General features: G+C 35.6%; 1 long non-coding RNA gene across 2 annotated transcripts in view; it reads right to left on the reverse strand.

Annotated features, from left to right (window-relative positions):
- Positions 1-7,616: 7,616 nt before the first annotated feature.
- The window catches only part of LOC147577513 (uncharacterized), a 273,639-nt gene continuing 258,273 nt past the window's right edge, over positions 7,617-22,982 (reverse strand). For both annotated transcript variants that reach the window (XR_015255841.1, XR_015255842.1), the window contains one exon: positions 7,617-8,270. This is a non-coding gene — a long non-coding RNA (uncharacterized LOC147577513). The remainder of the gene's footprint in view (positions 8,271-22,982) is intronic.

A 22,982-nucleotide genomic window follows, 5' to 3' on the forward strand; every position in this document is an offset into this window, starting at 1 on the left:
AAAGGGCATAATTTGTTGCTACTTACTTTAAAACTAGAGAATATTTACTTGATGTCTACCATGTGCCACAAAGTGTCTTAATAGAGGATTAAGAAATGTATACCTACATTATCTTCTAGCTCTTGAAGATATCAGCCTAAAGAGAAAGAACCTAAGCAAATATCTAAAATAGTGTGTGGTGAGTGCTCTAGTAAATATGTAAACAACATACATTGAAAGTATAGAGAAAGAATTGGATTCGATATGGAATGAAGGGATAGAAGGTAATAACTGGAAAATCTATGAAGGAGAGACTGTTATTACTGAGTCAGTGTGACTCAAGAGGAGAAAGGGGAGTGTCTTTCAGGAAGAAGAAAGAATATATACAAAGCAGTGTGATGAGGAAGGAAATGCTGGATTACCTAGGGCATACAAATGGAGGAATGAAAAGAGAAAAGGCTAAGAGGCGATCTTGACATATGATCTTATACAACATATATGGCATGTGGATACTATAATAATAGAGCATATGAGTAATGGGAGACCATTAGACTATTAGAATGCAAGCATGGCTTACATGTTTGTAAAATCAAATCCCATGAGAGTACGAAAATGAGTAGGGAACATGGAGAAGGAGGCAGGGAACTGGAAGCAAAGAAAATACTTAAAAATCCACTGAAACTCAGGCCAGAATTCAGCAATGGAAATAAAAATAGAGACAAATCCCCCAGACATTTATTACTATAAAAATTGACAGGGTGTAATGATCCACTGAATGTTTGTATGAGAAAGGGAAAAGGAACCAGGTGGTTTTAACAGAGAACAGAATTGAGGATGATATCAGAATATTTGATTTGTATGCTTGGATAGTTGTTAAAACCATATGTGGCAATCAGGAAAAATATAGGTAGACAGTATGGTAAGTAATCAGTGAGAAAGAAGACACAAAGCAATGGTTATAAGTAAAGATGTTTTAGAACATAATACATTATATAAATATATATAATATGAAATATAGCAATATCTGGAAATATATATAGAAATTAGGAAATAGGGATACTCTGAATTTTTATAATTGAAATTATTAGCTAAGTGTATAACAGTGAAATTACTTATGAAGAGTGTGTAGCAGGAGAGAGAAAGATCTAGGAGGAATATTGATATTTAAGGGGTAAGAACAAACAGCCAGAAAAGTGAAAGAAAAGAGAAAATCACAGTATTGTAGTAATCAAAGAACAAGACCAATTCAAGGAGAGGATAAGCAAAAAACTTAATCTTTAACAACAAGTAGGATAATGCTTCAGAAGGAATGGCAAATGAAATGTAAAATGTCAATGACTTAAATGAAAGGCTGGTTAAAATACATTTTAGGAGTCAACATGTGGCAATCGACATTTGAGTTGAATAATGAACTTTATTGCACAGAAAACTGAAAAGAAAGTGAGGTAACAGAAATACAATTATACGTGTATTTTAAGGGACTTCGCCATTTGTAATTGTATCTTTAGTCTTAATGTGCAGCTTAGTATAAGAACTCACTTTTTTCAGTTAATAAATGAACAATTGTAAATAATTAAGATCCTTTGGTTACAACCCATTAAAAAAAAAAAAATCACTTGCCTCCTGTATGGAAACTGTATTAATTATCTATCACTGCGTAACAATAGTACTATAAACTTAATGGATTAAAACATTATGCATGTATCATCTTAGCTTATGTGGATCAAGTGTTAGGGTGTAGCATAGCTGGGACCTCTTCTTTAGGGTCTCATAAAGCTGCTGTAAAGGTTTTACTCCAGACTTGTGCTCTTAGCTGAAATTCATCTGGAAAAAGATGTGCTTTTAAGTCTATGTGATTGTTGCCTGCACTTAATCCCTTGAGAGATTTTAGACTGAGATTTTATTTCTCCCTGGATGTTGGCTGGAGTCTATCTTCAGTACCTTTCTCTGTGGGTCTTTCCAACATGACAGCTTCCTTCCTCAGAGTCAAAATGGAGGGAGGTCTTGAGAGATGAATATTACAGTCTTAGGTTTTTAAAGGAATGACATTCCATTCCTTTGCACTATTAGTTAAAAACAAATCAAATTTCCTGCCCATCTCAAGGGCATGGTATTAATGAAGGCCTGAATACCGAGAAGGAGGAATCATGGGAGCTAACTTAAAGTTGCCTGCCACATTGGGGCGCCTGGGTGGCGCAGTCGGTTAAGCGTCTGACTTCAGCCAGGTCACGATCTCGCGGTCCGTGAGTTCGAGCCCCGCATCGGGCTCTGGGCTGATGGCTCGGAGCCTGGAGCCTGTTTCCGATTCTGTGTCTCCCTCTCTCTCTGCCCCTCCCCCGTTCATGCTCTGTCTCTCTCTGTCCCAAAAATAAATATACGTTGAAAAAAAAAATTAAAAAAAAAAAAAAAAAGTTGCCTGCCACAACAGATAAGACCCTGCTTTAATGCAGGTGAAAGAGTTTGGACGCATGGACCAGTATCTACCTGTGGGAAGAGGTGAAATAGCCAGCAAAGGAGACTGAGAAGTGACTACCAATACAGTAGGAGAAAAACCAGAATAATGAGGTATCCTAAAAGACAAGAAAAGATCTTTCAAGAAAGAGGAAGTGATTAACTACATCAAATGTTATTAGAAGTTTAAGTAGGATAAGGAATGAGAACCGACCAAGATTTGGCAAAGTTGATTTATTGGCAACTTGGATAAGACCAATTCTATTCAGGTTGTGGGACAAAAGTTTAATTATTAAGGACAGAATTGGAGGAAGAGAAATGGAATAAGTCCTTAATGTGATGAGGATAAATGTGTAGGTGGGCCATGGGAAGCTGAAGTTCTCATTTGATCTGAATTTTTCTATCTGAAATGATACTGACCAACAGGTATATGCTTCATGAAGTATAGGGAATATTGGGAAAAAAAACTGTTGTGGGGAAAGGAAGATATAACTTACTAGAGACACTTATGATTACCTTAGACTAGAAGGTGCCTCCTCCAAAAGGGTGAATATCTCTTATTGACACATCATCACTTTCAATGTGTTAACTCATGATGGTGACGCATGACAGCAGACCCAGTAGAACAGAAAGTTGGGATCAAAAGTTTGTCCCAAGTATCTTCAAATGAAATAGGTGGTTGCAAATTTTATTTATATTTGAGATAAACCTAAGTAACAAAATCCTGGTAAATCCACTAAAATACAATAGCAAATAGCAAAAAAAAAAAACTAGAAGTGGAAGCATTGCCTGAAAGTAAACACTATGTTCTACTTAACATAGAACTTAGGGGCACCTGGGTGGCTCAGTCGGTTAAGTGTCTGACTTGGGCTCAGGTCATGACCTCACAGTTCATGAGTTTGAGGCCCATGTTGGGCTCTGTGTAGAGAGCTCAGAGCCTGGAGCCTGTTGGAATCTGTGTCTGTCTGTCTCTCTCTCTCTCTCTCTCTCTCTCTCTCCCCTCCCCAACTCACGCTCTCTTTCTGTCTCAAAAACAAACATTTAAAGAAACCTCAAAGTTAAAGATTTTAATTGATAATTCAAAGCAGAAAAAAAAATTAGGAAAAAGATTTTCAAATTCTTACTGTGAATTTGAATTTATCATTATGTGTCATAATAATTTTGGACTAAATATATCAAAATAAAAAAGAATAACTTATAAGCATAAATTCAAGGTTATAGTTTTTATTCTGTAGGTATGTAGCTCCCCAAAGAATGTTTACCATAATGTGCCATTCAGAATGTGTGCATTTCTGAAGACTTGTCTTAAAATTATCTCTGATGGGGCACCTGGATGGCTTATTGGTTAAGCAGCCAATTCTTGATTTCAGCTCATGATCTCACAATTTATGAGACTGAGCCCCAAGTCAGGCTCTGCATGGACAGTGTGGAGCCTGCTTGGGATTCTCTCTCTACTCTCTTGGCCCCTCCTCCTCCTTGCTTCCTTTCTCTTGCTCTCTCCAAAGAAATGAATAAACTTACATTAACTTTTGAGCTATTCCAGATAATTTAGTACACTAAGGAATAAAGTATGTTCATCAAGAGCTCCAAAGTGTCACTGTTTATAATTTCTCCCATTTGCTCTATGTTCTTATTTTGTTTCAAGTTTTTATCTAAATTCTACTCACTTGATGCACATCTAGTGTAATATTGGTTTGGTTTCAGGGGTAGAATTTAGTGATTCATTGCTTACCTATAAAGCCCAGTGTTCATCACAAGTACCTTCCTTAATACCCATCACCCACTTAACCCTTCCCCTCACCTCCCCTCCAGCAACCCTCAGTTTGTTCTCTATAGTTAAGAGTCTCTTATGGTTTGCCTTTTTTTCATCACTTCTATGTTCATTTGCTTCTTAAATTCCACATGTGAGTGAAGTCATATGGCATTTCTTTCTCTGACTTATTTCACTTGGCATAACACTCTAGCTTCATCCACAGCAAGATTTCATTCTTCTTTATGGCTGAGTAATATTCCTGTGTGTGTGTGTGTGTGTGTGTGTGCGTGCACATATATACATACACACGCACCACTTCTGTTTCCATTCATCAGTTGATGGACATATGGGATTTTTCTATAATGTGGCTATTGTTAATGCTGCAAGAAACAGCGGGGTGTATCTGCCCCTTTGAATCAGTATTTCTGTATCGTTTAGATAAATACCTAGTAGTGTAATTGCTGGATTGTAGCATAGTTCTATTTTTACTTTTTGAGGAGTCTTCATACTGTTTTCCAGAGTGGCTGCACAGTTTGCATTCCCACCAAAAGTGTGAGAGGGTTCCCCTTTCTTCATTAGAATGTTCAACTTCCATGTACTTGTGGTCTTTCTAACTTTTTTCTTGTAGTTTAAGTTTCAGAGCACTGTGGTCTGAACTATACATTGTATGATACCAATCATTTTGTACTTGTTGAGGCCTGATTTGTGATCTTGTATGTAATCTATTCTGGAGAATGCTCCATGTGCACTTGAAAAGAATGTGGATTCTGCTGCTTTAGGGTAAAATATTCTGAATAAAATGTTCTGAATATATCTGATAAGTCCATCTGGTCCAGTGTGTCATTCAAAGCCATTGTTTCCTTGTTGATTTTTTGATTAGATGGTCTGTCCATTGCTGTAGGTGGGGTGTTAAAGTCCCCTACTAGTATTGTATTATTATCAATAATTTCCTGTATGTTTGTTAGTAATTGTTTTATATTCTTGGGTTTGTCCAAGAGAGGGCATAAATATTGAGAGGATAAATACTTACAACTGTTAGGATCTTCTTGTTGGATAGATCCCTTTAGTATGATACAGTTTCCTTCTTCATTTCTTGTTAGAGTCTTTTGTTTAAAATCTAGTTTGTCTAATATAAGTATGGTACCTCAGCTTTCTTATGATGCCAAAAGAAGTATAAATGGTTTTCCACCCCCTCACTTTGAATATGCAGGTGTCTTTAGGTCTAAAATGAGCCTCTTATAGGCAGCATATAGATGGACCTTGTTTTTTTTTTATCCATTCTGACACTCTGTCTTTTGTTTGGAGCATTTAATCTATATACATTCAGAGTGATTACTGATAGATATGAATTTAGTGCCATTGTGTTACCTATAAAGTCATAGTTTCTGGAGATTTTCTCTGTTCCTTTCTAGTCTTTGTTGCTTTTGGTGTTAACATTCATTCAATTGCTTCCATTTCTCTGGTTGCTCATTTCTATATAAGCAAGTTTTCTTCAGTTTTGAGGTATTTGACAAACACAATTGTAAGATAGTTAAAGCATATTATACAATGGTGTGGGTGTCTTTTTTTTTTTATTTTAGAAAGCATGATCAGGGGAGGGGCAGAGGGGGAGAGAAAGAGAGTCTTAAGCAGGTTCCACACTCAGCACAGAGCCCTATGTGGGGCTTCATCCCCCCACCCTGGGATCATGACCTGAGCCAAAATCAAGAGTTGGATGCTCAACCTACTGAGCCTCCAACTGATGCATCCATGTTATACAATGATTGGATATCCATATACATTGTGAAAGGATCTTCCCATTGCATTAATTAGCATATCTATCACCTCAGTTATTTGTTTTGGCGAGAAAGTTTAAATTCTTGTGTAATTGAAATTTTCTAAGATAAAATACAGTATTACCAACTGTAGTCACAAAGACTTTCAAGTGCTCTAGCATTTGTCTAGGGCACTTGAAAATTCCCTTGTATCACCTCAGAACATAGTGAATTCACATTTTTTTTGTGTTAACAGGAAGATTATATGTCAAAGCAACACAGCTTAAATTATTCACAGTAGACTATTCTAGGCCAAAATAGGTGTATCACAAAGGTTCCATCATGTTAAGTTCATAGGACCACCCTCTAGAACCATAGGATTCCATACAGTAAAGCAGAAAAATAACAAAATATCTGAACACTTATGCCAAATTATTATACTACTTGTCTCTCATAAACTCCCCACAACCCACATATGAATGTGTATATATGTTTGTCTAAATTTTCTTTTAGAGAAATATTTAAGCCCAAATAATCTGAAAATGTGTATACAAATATATGTATGAGAAATTGGTATCAATAGCCCATCTGTGTCTTTATCTATAACTAAACACTCTTGTGTAAATGTAAATAGCAAACTTATAATCAGTAAAAAGGGAAGTTTTACAAATGATCACAGATAGTTGTATTCTTATTATCCTTATTAAAACAAAAGAAGGGGCTGCTGATTTAGTTCTTGTCCTATCAGAAGAGAAAATATAAGAATCTGATTAGTCACATACTTAGCCAGTTTGTATCTCTTCAAAATTAATAGTTTAAACAATTATGTGGGACTCCGAAATGAAAGTGCTCCTATAGTTTCTTAAGTAGTGTGTAATAAATCCCTCTCCTGCAAGAATTTCAATGTATTCCAATCTTAAATTGTATACAAATTAATAAAGTGCTTAGTTGCCTCTGGAAAGCCCATATGACTTTCAGACACTAAGTAACCTTGTGGTGAATAAAAATAAGTAAACATAATACAAACATTTATTACAAGGGAAATGGACTTGTTAAACCATCAAATTGACAGTCACTCGGTAAATGATCCACAAATTGATAAACTTAATGTGGTATATCAAAGAGAGGAAATAAATGCTGTCAACTCATTCACTCACCCTGCTTCCCCTGAGAACTTGACAAAAAACTAATTTAAGTATTACATTTTCATTCTACAGTACACAAGGGGGAAAAACTGGCTTAAGAGGAAATAGTCACAGACTTGATAATAAAAAGTAAATACCAAATATTGTTATTACTACCTTTATGTATAACCTCCTAAAAATGTGACGATATCAAAATAAAACACTGAACTTGATGTAAAGGATAAATCTCTCTAGTAATAACTACAAAACATTTATATATGCTAAACAAAGATCACTCATGAGAAAAAAATAATTATCCATTATTAACCATGTTTTTTTTTGCCACTCATAACCTACTTGACTACTAGTTTCAACAAAATTCAATGGTCTTTGAAAGAAAAAAAAAAAAAACTAATGAGTACTTAGTCCATGTTAACATTTGATCTTTGTAGAAATGATAAATGAATGAAATCAAATAAATAATATCAAAGGACAAAAACTTTGGTCGAGTAACCAAAGAGAATTATCTTAAGAATTATGTGCAGCTAGGAAACAGTAAAAGAAATTATTCATTTCAAATAATGTTTACCTTTTTGATTTTTTATTTTTAATTTTATTTATTTTTGAGACCGAGAGAGACAGAGCATGAGCAGGGGAAGGGCAGAGAGAGAGGGAGACACAGAATCTGAGGCAGGCTCCAGGCTCTGAGCTGTCAGCACAGAGCCCAACGCGGGGCTTGAACCACGAACTGTGAGATGATGACCTGAGCCGAAGTCGGACGCTTAACTGACTGAGCCACCCAGTTTTAATATAATGTTGTAGATAGCAAAACCTATTTTCAGTGAACGTTTCCTTTATGTGCAAATATAAATGTTTATAGAAGAGAGGAGCTCTAAAATTGTTACTGTATGTAAATAAGGTACAATGAATTTCCCTCCTCTTTATCAAGCACTTCAAAGTAGAGGCATTGACACATTTTCATCAATTTGTGTCAAATATTGTTACCATTGTCACAACACAGTAGGTTCTAAACATTCAAGTGGCTAGAGAAGAATAGCAAATTCTGCCAAACATGTCCAATGGAAGGAAATGTGGAAGTAGAGGAGGTGTTTTTCTGGAACCCATTCCCACTGGGCACTTGGTCATGCACTCCTGGCTGAAGGAGAAAGGAGAGTGACTCCACCACAGGTTCTTACCGAACTCTTCTTCCTATAAGAAAAGAAAATGGACACAATTAAGTAACAAAATCCATGTGTTTATATGTTGGTGAGTCTGGCATTAATGTCATATATATATATATTATATATATATATATTATATATATATTAATATATAATATATATATAATATATATATTATAAATTTAATGACAAATTTTGAAGTTACAGTGTATTACTTCTCTAACTTATTTTTTTTTTAATGTTTATTTATTTATTGTGAGAAAGAGCATGAGTGGGGCAGGGCAGAGAGAAAGGGAGAGAGACAATCCCAAGCAGGCTCCATGATGACAGCTCACAGATCTTAAAAACCTATGAGATCATGACCTGAGCCCAAATCAAGAGTTGGAGGCTTAACCCACTGAGCCACCTAGCAGCCCCTAGTACTGTAACTTATTAGCAAATTTCCTTCTAACCATGATTCTTACATGCATTTAAGGTTTGATCAGGACCTTTCAGTATTACTAGTACATTTCTCAGTTCTCCAAATAGCATCAGTCACCCAAAGATGGTTTAGTTTGTGATAACACTTCTCCCTACCTAACAGTCAAGTTTTACTGCAGACAAATCAAGAGGTAAAGAACACTTAATAATAAGTAACTTACCTCTTCGATTAAATTAGTTATCCTCATCTTGCTCAATCCTTAAGAATCATTGTTGAGCTATGTCCCCAGAAATTCAAATGAATTTTTCAAGAATAACTACTAAATAATAGTTTCTCAGACACTTTACAGTTTTTATTTCTAATGAACTATACTGCTTTGCCATAGCCACACTTTAAAAGAATCAGCTTTAGAAAGAAATCAAGTATTTAAGAATTTGACTCCATTTTTTTCAATATGTAACTTCTATTTCCTAAAATAAGGGGAAAAATCCTCTAATTTTAGAATTTAACATTAAAAAACAGGGGAAATAGTGTCACCATAAAAATACTGACTTTATATTAGTCTTTTCAGTTTTATTCTAAAAAATTAAATAACTTTTATTAAAATAAAGTGACTTTCTTATATTACTTACCTGTAAGACTAAAGGTATCAAAGATATTTTGAGAGCATAAGATACATTTTGGGGGAGGGGACACCTGAAACTGTATCATTATGCACTGTGTAGGACTTGCACTCTGCCCTTAAAGGGTTTACCGTGACACTGAAGGTAAAGACCTAGATTTGAAATAATTAAAACAAAAATGCATGCTAATATTAAATGTTCTTGAAATGTGCCTACTCTAAGGAATCAGAAGAAAGTGTTGAAGAAAGAAAATGGACTTTACAGCTAAAGACTGGATAGGGCATGAGGAAGCAAGATGAAGCAGGGGTGAGACTGGGGTTGGGGAATAATATAAAGTGATTATGCACTAAAGCAGCATCTTCTCCCTTAAGAGCAAGATGATCTAGTTACTGCCTTTTAGTTAGAAAACACTCCAGAACGGAGAGGACTGAAATTCTCCCTCTTCTGTGCTCTTCAGCAAATATGTGTTTATTACCAGAGAAACTTACAAGGATTTAAGAAACAAAACAAAACAAAACAAAACAAAAAAAAAAAAAAAAAAAGAGGGAACTTAAAGATCTTAACATTAATTGATTTTTTTGTTGGAATTATTTTTTCATATTCACAGGTTTTAATCTTAGGAATCTGGCCACTGGAACAGTGCGAATATAAGGAATGTCTTCCACAAATAGAAACTACCAGAGTAGGAAAGAAAAAAAAAAAAAAAAAAAAAGCTGCTTACTACTTTGCAAATAACACTCCTCCCTCCACCCACCCCCATCAAATAACTCCAGAGAGAGTTTCTTATTAACCTAGGAAATATAAAACAGGATATAATGGAATTTACATAATGGAATTTATAATGAAATTTATTATAATGGAATAATTTAGTAGACCCCAAGACACAAATCTTTATAGAAAACAACAACAAAAGCAAAAACCAAAAATATACAGTGTCTCTTCTCCATGCCCTATCCTTTTGCACTTAGCAGTTTATTCTTTACAACAAAAAAGGATTCCCTGAGCCTTCTTCCCTAATTAACCTTAGCATAAAATTATTTAACAAAAATGCCCTTTAACAAGGCTAGAGATAAGAACATTCATGCTATTCCTCTCAAAATTTAATTCCTGAAGCAGTTCACAAAACATGAAGAGTAAAATCCATAAAGGCCATTTATCTTTTAGCAGTGGCATTTTCTTACTGAGACTTCTGATTTCTCAGACCTTTCTTCCATTTTAGTTTTCTGCCTCTTCAGGCAGGTCACAAGTACAAGCCTGACAGAAAGAAAAAAAAAATGTACCTCTAATTTGTTGTGAGTCTACCTGTATTTCACCTTCTTCACATTCTGCCTTTTGTCAGACTCCATCTAAAATCAAATCACTATTGGCCACGGCCATGTCCTCACAAAAATGGCAGAGTTAGATGTGTTCAAATAACATAATTCTGTTCAGCTATAACAGCTTGCATGGCTATGTGAAAGATCAGTCCCATAGCTAGAAGAAATGTCTGCCATGAGCTTACAGAAACTGGTCTCACCAAATATTTTTCCATTCAGTCTACCACTAATATCTGAAACCGGATCAATTCTTGTCCTTAAATGTTTACCATTTTCTTTTTTTTTAATTTTTTGAATTTTGTAAATAACCATGAAACAGGGGAAAACACCGGACTAACATCCTATTTTTATTACATCATGTGGATTAATTTAGATGCTCATGTAAATGAGTCTAACCATCATGTAATGCTAGAGTAGATTGTATAATATTGTTGATGGCAATTTCCATAAAAGGATTGGTTAGTATGCATTTTCCAGAAGGTAGCCAAGAACTCCTTAAAAGTATACATAATAACCGTGAGATTCTCCTCAGTCTACCAAGACATTGTATATACCTAACTAAACCATTCCACAGAGAACACCAGAAATCTTCCCTGCCTTTAGTATACACCTGCGAATTGTTACCAAAGCTCTCTTTATAACAAGAGGCAATGATGTGTATTTTAACAAAATCCTATAAATGTGGATCCAGTATGAACAAAAGACTGATTCTAGAAGTATGACCCACCCATGAAGGTATAGAAAATAAAAAAAAAAAAAAAAAAACATACTTTCATTAAAAAAAAAAAAAAAAAAACATTAGAATGATGTATGTCTACTAAATTTTGCCTTTAACTCCTTCCTCTTCTACCCTCTACTGTCAAGGAGAGTATATCCTTTTATATTTTCTCTATGGCAGATGCATTGATTTTTCAATAAGGCTGTGTGCCAAGCTGTGTATGAAAGCCTCTCTATGGCCAAAAGAATATATCTGTACTACTTTTAGTATAAAGATAAAACACGGAAAATCCAGCTACTAGGTAGATCTGTCTATTTCTTGGTGTCCTCTGGGACCAAGCCGGTGCATAGCCAGGTTTCTCCTACTACCCCGGAGTATATTCTTCCCAACAGGCTGGACTTAAACATCATCCCATCTGTCTGTACTGGTTCTTTTTGCAGTTGATCCTGACCAAATGTCAATTCCAGCCATTAGCTATACTACTCCTATTTTTATATTCTCCATTGGGCAGACAATAATAAACATCTCTCCCTCCTAAGCAAACAGGAAAACTGTCACAGTAAAGTTACCACTAACAAGCTCACAAAAGGCAAAGATGTATTAAATGACAACCTGAGCTCTTTAAAATTTTGTTTGGGCAGCAGCTTCCATCAGAGGCCCTGTACCAGTAATTTTGGTTTGGGTTTTTAATCTACACAATTATCAAAGACACCCTTTCCCTAACCAGAAACAGAGGCTTGTGTCCTAGGAGTTCATATATGGTAGAGTTGTTATGCTTTATGCAGTAAAGGAACCTCAGGCTACAGCCACAGCTGTAGCTCATTTGAAAAAATAAAGCAACTTAAACTTGGTTTCTGCCACCCAAACTGCCCTTCGATACACTCTTGTATCCTATTTGTGAAAAAGCCGGCTGGAAAAGTTCCAACTGGGACTCATCTGGTTTGGAGAAAGGACATAATTCAGCTAAGGGTAGAGCTTAGTCTCCTGGTAACCATGATTCATAGAAGGAAAGCTAGTAACTCCATCAGTTTGTATACATTTCATAAAGGGGGCCAATTAGGTCAGCCTTCTAAAGTCAAGGTATGTTTCTCTATATGAGTGTTTGAAAAGATAATCTAAAATAAGATAACATAGATCCAAGACTTCCTTATTTACTAAGATTTTTTTTAGAACTAATTTGTATACAACATTTTATTTAGTGTATAACAATGATCCTGTATTTGCATATATTGCAAAATGATCACAACCATAAGTCTAGTTAACATCCATCACTATTCAGATATAATTTCTTGCAATGAGAACTTTTGAGAACTACTCTTAGTAACTTTAAAATATGTAATACGGTATTGTTAACTATAGTCATCATGGTGTACATTACATCCTCAGACATGACTTACTTTTTTATAACTGGAAGACTGTACCTTTTTACCAGCTTCACCCATTTCCTCTATCTGGCACCCTCCACTTTTGGGAATTATGAATCTATTCTCTATATTTTTGATGTTGTTTTAGAGTCCACTTATAAGTGAGAAAATACAGTCTTTCTTTGACTTGTATCACCTTAGCATGATGCCTTCAAATTCCATCTACGTTATAGCAAACTATAAGATTTCTTCCATTTTTATAGCTGAATAATATTCCATGCATATGCATATCATGACATCTTTTATCCATTCATCCATTGATGGATGCATAGATTACTTTCCATGTCTTTGCCATTGTAAATGATGCTACATTGAACATGGGGGTTCATTTATCTTTTTGCATTGATATTTTCATTTTCTTTAGGTAAATATCTCGAAGTGGAATTGCTGAATCATATAATAGTTCTTTTTTATTTTTTTTTTACCTTGTTGAGGAACTGCTATACTGTTTTACGTAGTGGGTGTACCATTTTACATTCCCACCAGCAATGCACAAGGGTTCCCTTTTTTCATACATCCTTGCCAGCATTTGGCATTTCTTGTCTTAGAGATAGCCATTCTAACAAGTGTGTGGTAATAATTCATTGTGATTTTTATTTGCATTTTTGTGATTTTGAGCATCCTTTCATGCACCTGCTGGCCATCTGTATGTCTTCTTTAGAAAAATGCGTACTCAGATCCTTTTACTATTTTTAATTGGATTGTCTCTTTTGTTTTTGCTGTTGAGTTATAGGAGTTTTATATATATTCTGAATAATAACTCCTTATCAGATGTGTGATTTGCAAATATTTCTTCTATCTGGCAGGTTGCCTTTTCACTGTTTTGATGGCTTCCTTTGCTGTGTAGAGGCTTTTTAGTTGGATATAATCCCACTTATTTATTTTTGCTTCTGTTGTCTTTGCTTTTAGTGTCAAATGCCAAGAATCCTTGCCCAGACCAATGTCAAGGAGTTTACCCCCTATGTTTTCTTCTAGGAGTTTAATGGTTCCAAGTCTTACACTAAAGCCTTTAATCCACTTTGAGTAGATTTTTTTGTGTTTATGGTATAAGATAGTGGCCCAGTTTCATTCTTTTCAGTGTAACTGTCCAGTTTTCCCAACACCATTTATTGAAGAGACTGCCTTTCCCCATTTTATATTCTTGGCTTCTTTGTCATGAAATAATTGACTATATGCTGGGGTTTATTTCTGGCCACTTTATTCCATTCCATTGATCTACGTATGTGTTTTCATGCCAATAAAATACTGTTTTGAATACTATAGTTTTATAATATAGTTTGAAATGAGGGAGTGTAATGTCTCTAACGCCATTCTCTTTTCTAACGATTACTTTGGCTATTGAAGATTTTTTTTGTGGTTGCATACATATTTTAGGATTGTTTTTCTATTAATATTTTTTTAATTCATAAATCTGTTGCATTTAAACTATGTATTTCCCTGCCTTGTGTTAGAGTAGCCTTTTGATTATAATCAGCAAGAAAACTTTGATGACTTTCTTATGGGAACATATGAAGTTACTCAGCATGTAGAATAATCATATTTCAACCACTTCATGTTTTTCTCACTCAACATTCTCTTTGTAGTCTTTACATATATAGTATAGATATATAATCAAGAGATTACTCATGCCATATTAGGGCTAAGTTGTTAGTTGATACTGATTTAAGTATTACTTGAATTTAGTTGGACACTTGTAAAGGCTAAAAGAGATTTCAAGTTTCAGGTAAAAAAAATCTACAAAATACTGAAAAATGTAGTGATCACTATTTTTTGCCTTTTTAGACTTTCTTAGTAGCTATTTCAGTTTTGGCTAGGAGTTTCTTCCAGTTATATCACACCTCATTCTCTCAGTGAAAGGGCTTTTGAAGGAGAGGATGCAAAGATATTCAAGGAGTTTGTAAGATCATTTTAATTTTGTATATTGTAGTATATGTGAAAGGAAATAAAAGTTTCTTCTCATTATATATAATTTAAAAATACTTTAAAAGGTATTTTTAATACTTTTATATTTATATTTTATAGTTTACTTTTAATAGTAAAATATATAAATATAAATATACATATATGTTATAAATTTAGCTAAGGTAAGTAAACTGTCAATATTAATGACAAAACTATCATAATTCCATAAATATATCTAAATTTGGTTAAGTATTTTTTAGATTAAAAATAGATGAGGCGAAACCAATCTTTGGTACTGTTGAGAACTCTTGCAAGCAAGTAATCAAAATGTAACTGTTACTAACTTTCGAGCAGAAAATAATTGAACATTTATTGGCAAAAAAGCCACTCACTTGCTGTCATGTGTGCTACACCCCTCTTCCTCTCCAGCTCCTGCTTTCTCCTTAACTCCTCTTTGCTTCTTTCTACATGAAAATCTTACTGTCCCATCTTTCACTTCATAGAAACATAGTCACTAACATTACCTGAGTATCACAACTACCTCTGTTAAAGAAGAACTCAATTCCCTGAATCCAGTTTAAAAGAAAAATCATGGAGACCTACTGTGATTGGTTCAGGTTGGTTTAGGTGGCCACTCCAAACAAAGCTATAGTAGCCAGAAGAAGATGGCAGCTTCAAATGGAATCAGAAATGGTGATTGTGTAGAGGACTAAGAGTTCTCAAACCCATAGTAAAGGGCTCTGTTCTAAAGAAGGGGAGGGATGACTGACTAGCATATAAGTCTGTTCAAAACATTAGCCTGTTTTTTTTTTTAAATTAAGAAATTATAAATAAATTAAAAAATACATGTCAAATGAGGCCAGTGTGTAAGACTTTAACCTACATTTAACATTTGAACACCATGTAAAATACCTATGGGAGATTTCTTTTTCAGTCAAATAATTTAGTGTTCAGTGTTGGGGAAAGGAAGGATGAATATGTAAATTCACAGATTTTAACATAATAAGCCTTTGCTAATTGCCTTCAAAAAGGAATTTGTGGCTAAGATTATATGTTTTCACAGTTGTGTGGATAACTAACTCAAAATATGGGCAGGAGAAAAATAATGATCCCAAGGGGTAGGGAGGGGGGAGGGGGAACGCCTTACTTTCCAGAATGTGAATTGGGGAATTTATTTTTCAAAACTTTCCATTACTTAAGCTGTTTACTACAGGGAGTATTAAATAACATGAGATGAAAGTGACAAAACAGATTTCTTGATAAGCACACTATTTTTAAGAAGTATCTTCTGATAAAATGATGTGAAATCTAAAACATCTTGAAAATGAACTGCACTATTTCAAGTAGCTGAGAGCAAAAATGAGACATCTGCCAACCGAGTCAGCAAAAGGGAGAATGACAAGATCAACAGAAGTTGAGTGCTTGCAAGTTGTAAAACATTTTACGACATGATCTAGATGTTATTATTTTTTCCTTTTTTAAGAGAGAGATTGAAGGTGATTCTAGCATAGAAAACTATTTCTGGTAGGAAGGAAATTTCTTGAAATAGTCCCAACTTTGAAAGCCATTAGAGAGAGAGATTGCATATCTGTAGTTGTATCTTCAAAAAGGGAATGAGCCATCTTTTTTTTTTTTTTTTAATCAAAGGCTACATTATTTGAGAATGTAGCATAATGGGGGACAGAGAAGGGAGTCTTGCAGATAATACTCGATGTGGAGTTACAAAGGATAAACATCAAACTGAGTTTTAGAATTTTCCATTCCATTCAAGATCCCTTGACCTATTTTGTTTAATACAAACTGTAGGTTTCAAAAGTCCTTGGATTTCTCACTGCGGTCAGCTGTTAAATCCCAGAGAAGTAACCACAGTCAAGTTACTCTGAACAAGTAGGGGGCAGACACTATAAACTGCCTGGATTCCCCAGACCCTAAAAGTATTCTAGAATAAAGAGAATAAAAAGAATAAAGAGAAAAGAAAACTATAGAACTTTCAGATCTATTCCTCTGCAAAAGGACACTACCACATGTGATAGCACAACTGCTATCTCTAACAACAACAAAAAAAAGAGATCAGGGTACCTAGGTGGCTCTGTCGGTTAAGCAACTGACTCTTGCTCTTAGCTCGTCACTATTTTATGGTTTATGAGTTCAAGCCCCTTGATTAGCTCAGCACTGACAGTGTGGAGCCTGCTTGGAATTCTCTCTCCCTCCCTCTCTGCTCCACCCCACTCATATTAATTCTCTCTCTCTTTCTCTCTCTCTCTCATTCTCTCACTCTCACTCTCAAAATAAATAAACTTAAAAAAAATACAGATCATAAGAACTGAACTCTGGCTACCCTTGACTTATACTTCTTCCAAAACTCACTTTGTCTCCAAACTTTTGTAAAGAGTTGGGTTTTTTTTGCCACCATAAACCCACTGAAGCTGCTCTTGAATACTCCGTTTTTAACTTTTCTGCTCTAGAGGGGGGTTTAGACATAGAGGGGGTTTGAGTCCTCTAAGGATGATATTCTAGTTTTCTTAGTCTGTCTCAGTCTTCTGGGCTTGCAAATGCTAAAACCTCTCCATAAACATTATCTGAAAAAGGATACTGAAGCTATGTGCTTTCTTTCTTAAAAAAAAAAAAAAATCTTACTCTCAGCCCTCGTTCTGGTTATATAACCCAGTATGCAGCAATTAGATCACGCTAGTTCTGGATCCTTAGCATGCTTGTAGCAGAAGGGTGTCCATTTATATCAATAATGATGTCTCTGATTCCTAAGACATTCTCAAGCAGCTTATGCTTATTCTCCCAGCCACTGATGCATTGTTTAAATAAAGGGCAAGGAATCACACCTTCTCCACCCTTAATCGTCTGTTTTAAGAGCCAACAGTATTCAATATTCTTCACAGTGTCCCCGTAATTACTTAATTTATGTTGATTGGGTACAAATTACTGTGTATCATAAAAGAAAAAGAGAATTGATAAATATGTTTTACTCATAAGATCTACAACAAGGTACCAACATGAAGTAAACTTAATTTTGAATATGGGCACCAAAAAAGTGCCAAAAAGTAAGGAGACTTACAAAATATATCCCTCAGATATCTCGAACTTTTACCCATATCTTAGAGTCTAGCACATGATGCTTTCAGTGAAGATGAATAAACATTGAATAAAATCTTGGCATGTTAACAGCTCACAAAGCTAACTTAAGCAATAGTTGGACAGATAAAAAGAGAATGTTGAATATAAGATAACCAAGTTTGTGTTTGTCACAATCACATTCTGAGACTGAGGTTTGGGTACCAGTGGTTTATGTGGGAGATGATTCTAGAAAGCTTGATAAGGATGTGCGCACATGAAACAGGAGAATGGGAAGCCAATAAAGTTTTGTTATTAAACTAGTAACTCCCACAGACAACAGGAGGCCAAATCTTACTGTATGTGGAACACAACTTAAAATTTACCCTACATGGTGAGGAAATGAATATTTATTCACCATTTCCATTTGGTTGAGATTAGCTTCTAGATCAGTGGTCAATAAACTTTTTAGTAAAGAGCCAGATAGTACATATATTAGGCTTTGCAAGCCAAATTATCTTTTTAAAAAAACCAAAAACAAAAAAACACTTATTTTTGAGAGAAAGAGAAAGAACGAGCATAAACAGGGGGAGGGGCAGAGAGAGAATCCCAAGCAGACTCTGCACTGTCAGTGCAGAGCCCAACACAGGAGTGTATCCCATGAAATGTGAGATTATGACCTGAGCTGAAATCAAGAGTTGGGCTTAACCGACTAAGCCACCCAGGTGCCCCTGCAGGCCATACGATCTTTGTCACACTGTGCAACTCTCACTGTAACATGAAAGCAGCTATAGAACACCTGTTAAAAATGTCTGGGACTCTTTTCCTTTTACTTAAAACAACACACCAGTGGTGGTCAGCTAAATTTGACCTGGGAGCCAGTTTGCTAACTTCTGTTCTAGACCATCAGTTTCCTTGTCCAGCACAGCTGAAGATGATCCTGGAGCTAGAGAATGCCTGTTAGCAGAAAGATACAAGAAGTAATGGGCTTCTATGGAAAGGTCTGTAAATGACTTTGGGAAGGTCAGTGGGTATAAGTGGTAAACAGATTAAACAAGAAAATTCAAAGTCAAAAAAAGTTATTTAAAAGAAAGGTAGCTATAAAACTATGTGCACTTTTAAAAATCAGAAGAGGGGCACCTGGGTGGCTCAGTTGGTTAAGCATCTGACTTCAGCTCAGGCCATGGTCTTACAGTTAATTAGTTTGAGCCCCATGTTGGGCTCTGTGGTGACAGCTCAGAGCCTGGAGACTGCTTCAGATTCTGTGTCTCCCTCTCTCTCAAAAATAAACATTTAAAAAATAATAAAAAGAAAATAAAAATCAGAGGAAAGATGGCATCTAAAACTACTATGTCAGAAGTATCTCAAATTATATTTTTTATCTTTGTTTTTCCTTTTTATTTACATGCAAGTTAGTTACCATACAGTATAGTCTTGGCCTCAGGAGTAGAACCCAGTGATTCATCTCTTACATATGACACCCAGTGCTCATTCCAAAAAAAGTGCCTTCCTTAATGCCCATCACCCATTTAACCCATCCCCACATCCTCCCCCTCCAGCAACCCTTAGTTTATCTGTATTTAAGAATCTCTTATAGCTTGTCTCCCTCTGTTTTTATTTTTCTTCCCTTTCCCTATGTTCATCTGTTGAATTTTTCAAATTCCATATGAGTGAAGTCATATGGTATCTTTCTCTGACTGACTTACTTCACTTAGCACAATACCCTCCAGTTCCACTCGCACTGTTACAAATGGCAAGATTTCAATGGTCCCACAAATACATGGCCAACTAATCTTCAACAAAGCAGGAAAGAATATTCAATGGAAAAAAGACTGTCTCCTTAGCAAATGGTGCTGGTAGAACCAGACAGCGACATGCAGAAGAATGAAACTGGGCCACTTTCTTACACCATACACAAAAAATAAAAATGGGTGAAAGACCTAAATGTGAGACAGGAAACTATCAAAATCCCACCGGAGTAAACAGGCAAACAGGCAATAACCTCTCCAGCCTAGGCCACAGCAACTTCTGACTTGACATGTCTCTGGATGCAAGGGAAATAAAAGCAAAAATGAAGTATTAGGACCTCACTAAGATAAAAAGCTTCTGCACAGCAAAGGAAACAATCAACAAAACTAAAAGGCAACTAATGGAATGGGAGAGGATATTTGCAAATGACATACAGGATAAAGGGTTAGTATCCAAAACCTATAAAGAACTTACCAAACTCAACACCTGAAAAACAAATAATGCTGTGAATAAATGGACACTTTTCCAAATAAGACATCCAGATGGCAAAGAGACGCATGAAAAAATGTTCAACATCACTCATCATCAGGGAAATACAAGTCAAAACCACAATGAGATATACCACCTCAGATTATTTTTTTTAGCTATAAACATCCTGAATTCTATAAGGTAAGAAGGACAGATGTTACATCTTTTTTATCCCTGCTGATTCACTTATTCCAATCCCAAATTGAATCAGTTATGGTTGATATGTATAATTATATAAATACTATGTAGCAAAAGGATGTTTCCCAAAACTAAACAAAGCAAAGCAGCCATTGTCTGTAGCTATAGCACATGTAATTGGAAAGACTGCATGCTGTAATTAGCATCTCCTAATGGCTGCAATGACAATGTGTTCTCCCTTGCAAGTACCACCTCTCCGATAAATGCATTGGCTTTAAAAAAATTAAGTGAGAAAATTGAAATTTGAGGTAAAATCTTGATATCCAACTACATTGACTTCTCTACCTATGAATTTAAGCACCTGTGACCATAAAAAATGTGAAGGTACAAAACAGTGATTCAAGAAGCAAAATCATCACTTAAAAAAATTAGCTGCATATGAATTATTTACTGTTTTAAACTTAGTATTAACATTATAGATCACAAAAGTATCACTTGAAAACGGGGAGGCACACCTATATTCCAGGTCAACCAAAAAAAGAAAAGTTCATGAGACATAATATATGCAAATTTCAAGACACAGCAGGTATTTTGATTTTTGTCACATTTCCAACATAATTTTCAGGTAGACTGTACTTGAAAGAACTTTGACTTCTAACTATATCTTTATTAGGCATAATTTAAAAATGAATGAGAGTTCAACCAAAAATGTTTGTAAGGTGACAGCATCTCTACTGTAGGTTTATAAGTCTGTAATCGAGTTCACTCATAAGCAACAAGATTATTGCCTCATAAAACAGCCCAGTGGCGCTACAGTATTACCCCAATTGTGCTGCTGCCACAAGACTTGCTAAAAAATGTGTGTAATAACTATGAACATACACATAGAAATGTATTGGATTTTTACTTTTTGCCACATCAAGAGAGAAGAACAACATAAGAGAGAGGTTTAAAACTGCAAAAAAGAAAATAGAGGAATCAGACCAACCGTAAATATATAGCCTAATTTCATAAATCACAATACTGAAAAGTAAATATCTTAATAGAGAAAGATATCTGTGCTCATAATATATTTACAAATTAATGGCTCACAAGCTCCGCTGTGAGTGTGGAGGACAGCTGTTAGCATAACCCGTATGTTACACAGTCTGGTATAAAAGTTAAAGAAGTCCATCAGATTTTGAAGTCCTGGTCTCTGTGTCTGTCTGTAACTTTCGTTTGCTAGTAGATGGAGAAGTCAAGGGAGATACTGTGAAGGAGATGGTGTGTGTATAATAGGCCTTCTGAGCTGAACTCAACTTAAAGAAATGTAAATGGAGGGGCAGGTATCTTTTTAGAATGTATATCCTACATTCTGGGACTGGAAACATCAAAAGAATTAATTTTTGTTTTTTGATTACTGACTATAGAGTCTATGGTTTTTGTTTGTTTTCCCAGGAAAAAAAAAATGATGCCATATCAGACAAAATAGGTTCTTGTATCTGTCATTTGCCATTTTATTTCAATATATGATATAAATGCAGCGGAAAGAGGTGAATGCAAAATTTGAGGCAGGATGATCAACTTTGTAGGCTATTCTTTGTTCCTGTTGTAGGCACAGTTCAAATGTGAGCACAATAAACCCTCCCCTTGAGTGTGAATGCAACCATTAAATAAGATGGGATACCACTATCATGATCATAGCACCTATCAGCTGACTTTGAGTTAAAAGAAAGGTTACTCTGAGTGGGCCTGTGACCTAATCAGGTGCATCTGTGAAGGTGAAGCCTCAGAGTAATTATCCTTTTGGGCTGAAAGGAGAGGTCACCTGCTATATTGTGAATGTGACACAAGAGGAAAAGGCCTCTAGTAGCCGAGATTGACCCACAGCTGACAACCAAAAACAGAAGAGACCTCAGTAACTATAATCTCAAAGAACTGAAATCTTCTAGCAATCTGGGAGATGTTGAGAGAACACCAAAGTCTAGAGGACAAGGCCACATGGCCAACGTGGGAGGCCCTGAGCACAGAACCCATTTATTTCCAGACTCTTGACCCAAGACTCTGTGAAGATAGTAGGTCTGTGTTGTTTCAAGCCACTAATTTGTAGTAATTTGCTATACAGCAACAAAAAGAAATACATTAAGAGCAGGACAATTATTTGTTAATGTTTCAAGTTTTGATTTAAATTATAGTAACATATAGTGTAATATTAGTTTCAGGAGTAGTATTCATCGCTTACATATAACACCCAGTGCTCATCACAGGTGCCCTCCTTAATACCCCTCCCCCATTTTGCCCATTCCCTTGCCCATCTCCCTTCCAACAACCCTCAGTTTGTTCTCTATAGTTGAGTCTCTCTCTTTTTCTTTTTCCCCATGTTCATCTCTTTTGCTTATTAAATTCCACATGAGTGGGGCGCCTGGGTGGCACAGTCGGTTAAGCGTCCGACTTCAGCCAGGTCACGATCTCCCGGTCCGTGAGTTCGAGCCCCGCGTCGGGCTCTGGGCTGATGGCTCAGAGCCTGGAGCCTGTTTCCGATTCTGTGTCTCCCTCTCTCTCTGCCCCTCCCCCGTTCATGCTCTGTCTCTCTCTATCCCAAAAATAAATAAACGTTGAAAAAAAAAATTTAAAAAAAAAAAAAAATAAATTCCACATGAGTGAAATCATATGGTATTTGTCTTTCTTTGACTTATTTTGCTTAGCATAATACACCCTTGCTCCATCCACGTCATTGCAAATGGCAAGATTTCATTCTTTTTGATGGCTGAGTACTATTCCATTGTATATAAGACCACTTCTACTTTTTCCATTCATCAGTTGCTAGACATCTGGGCTCTTTTTATAATTTGGCAATTGTTGATAATGCTGCTAGA

The sequence above is a fragment of the Puma concolor genome, chromosome C2, assembly GCF_028749965.1.
Source record: "Puma concolor isolate L17-30 chromosome C2, mPumCon1.1.hap2, whole genome shotgun sequence".
NCBI classification, from domain to species: Eukaryota; Metazoa; Chordata; class Mammalia; order Carnivora; family Felidae; genus Puma; species Puma concolor.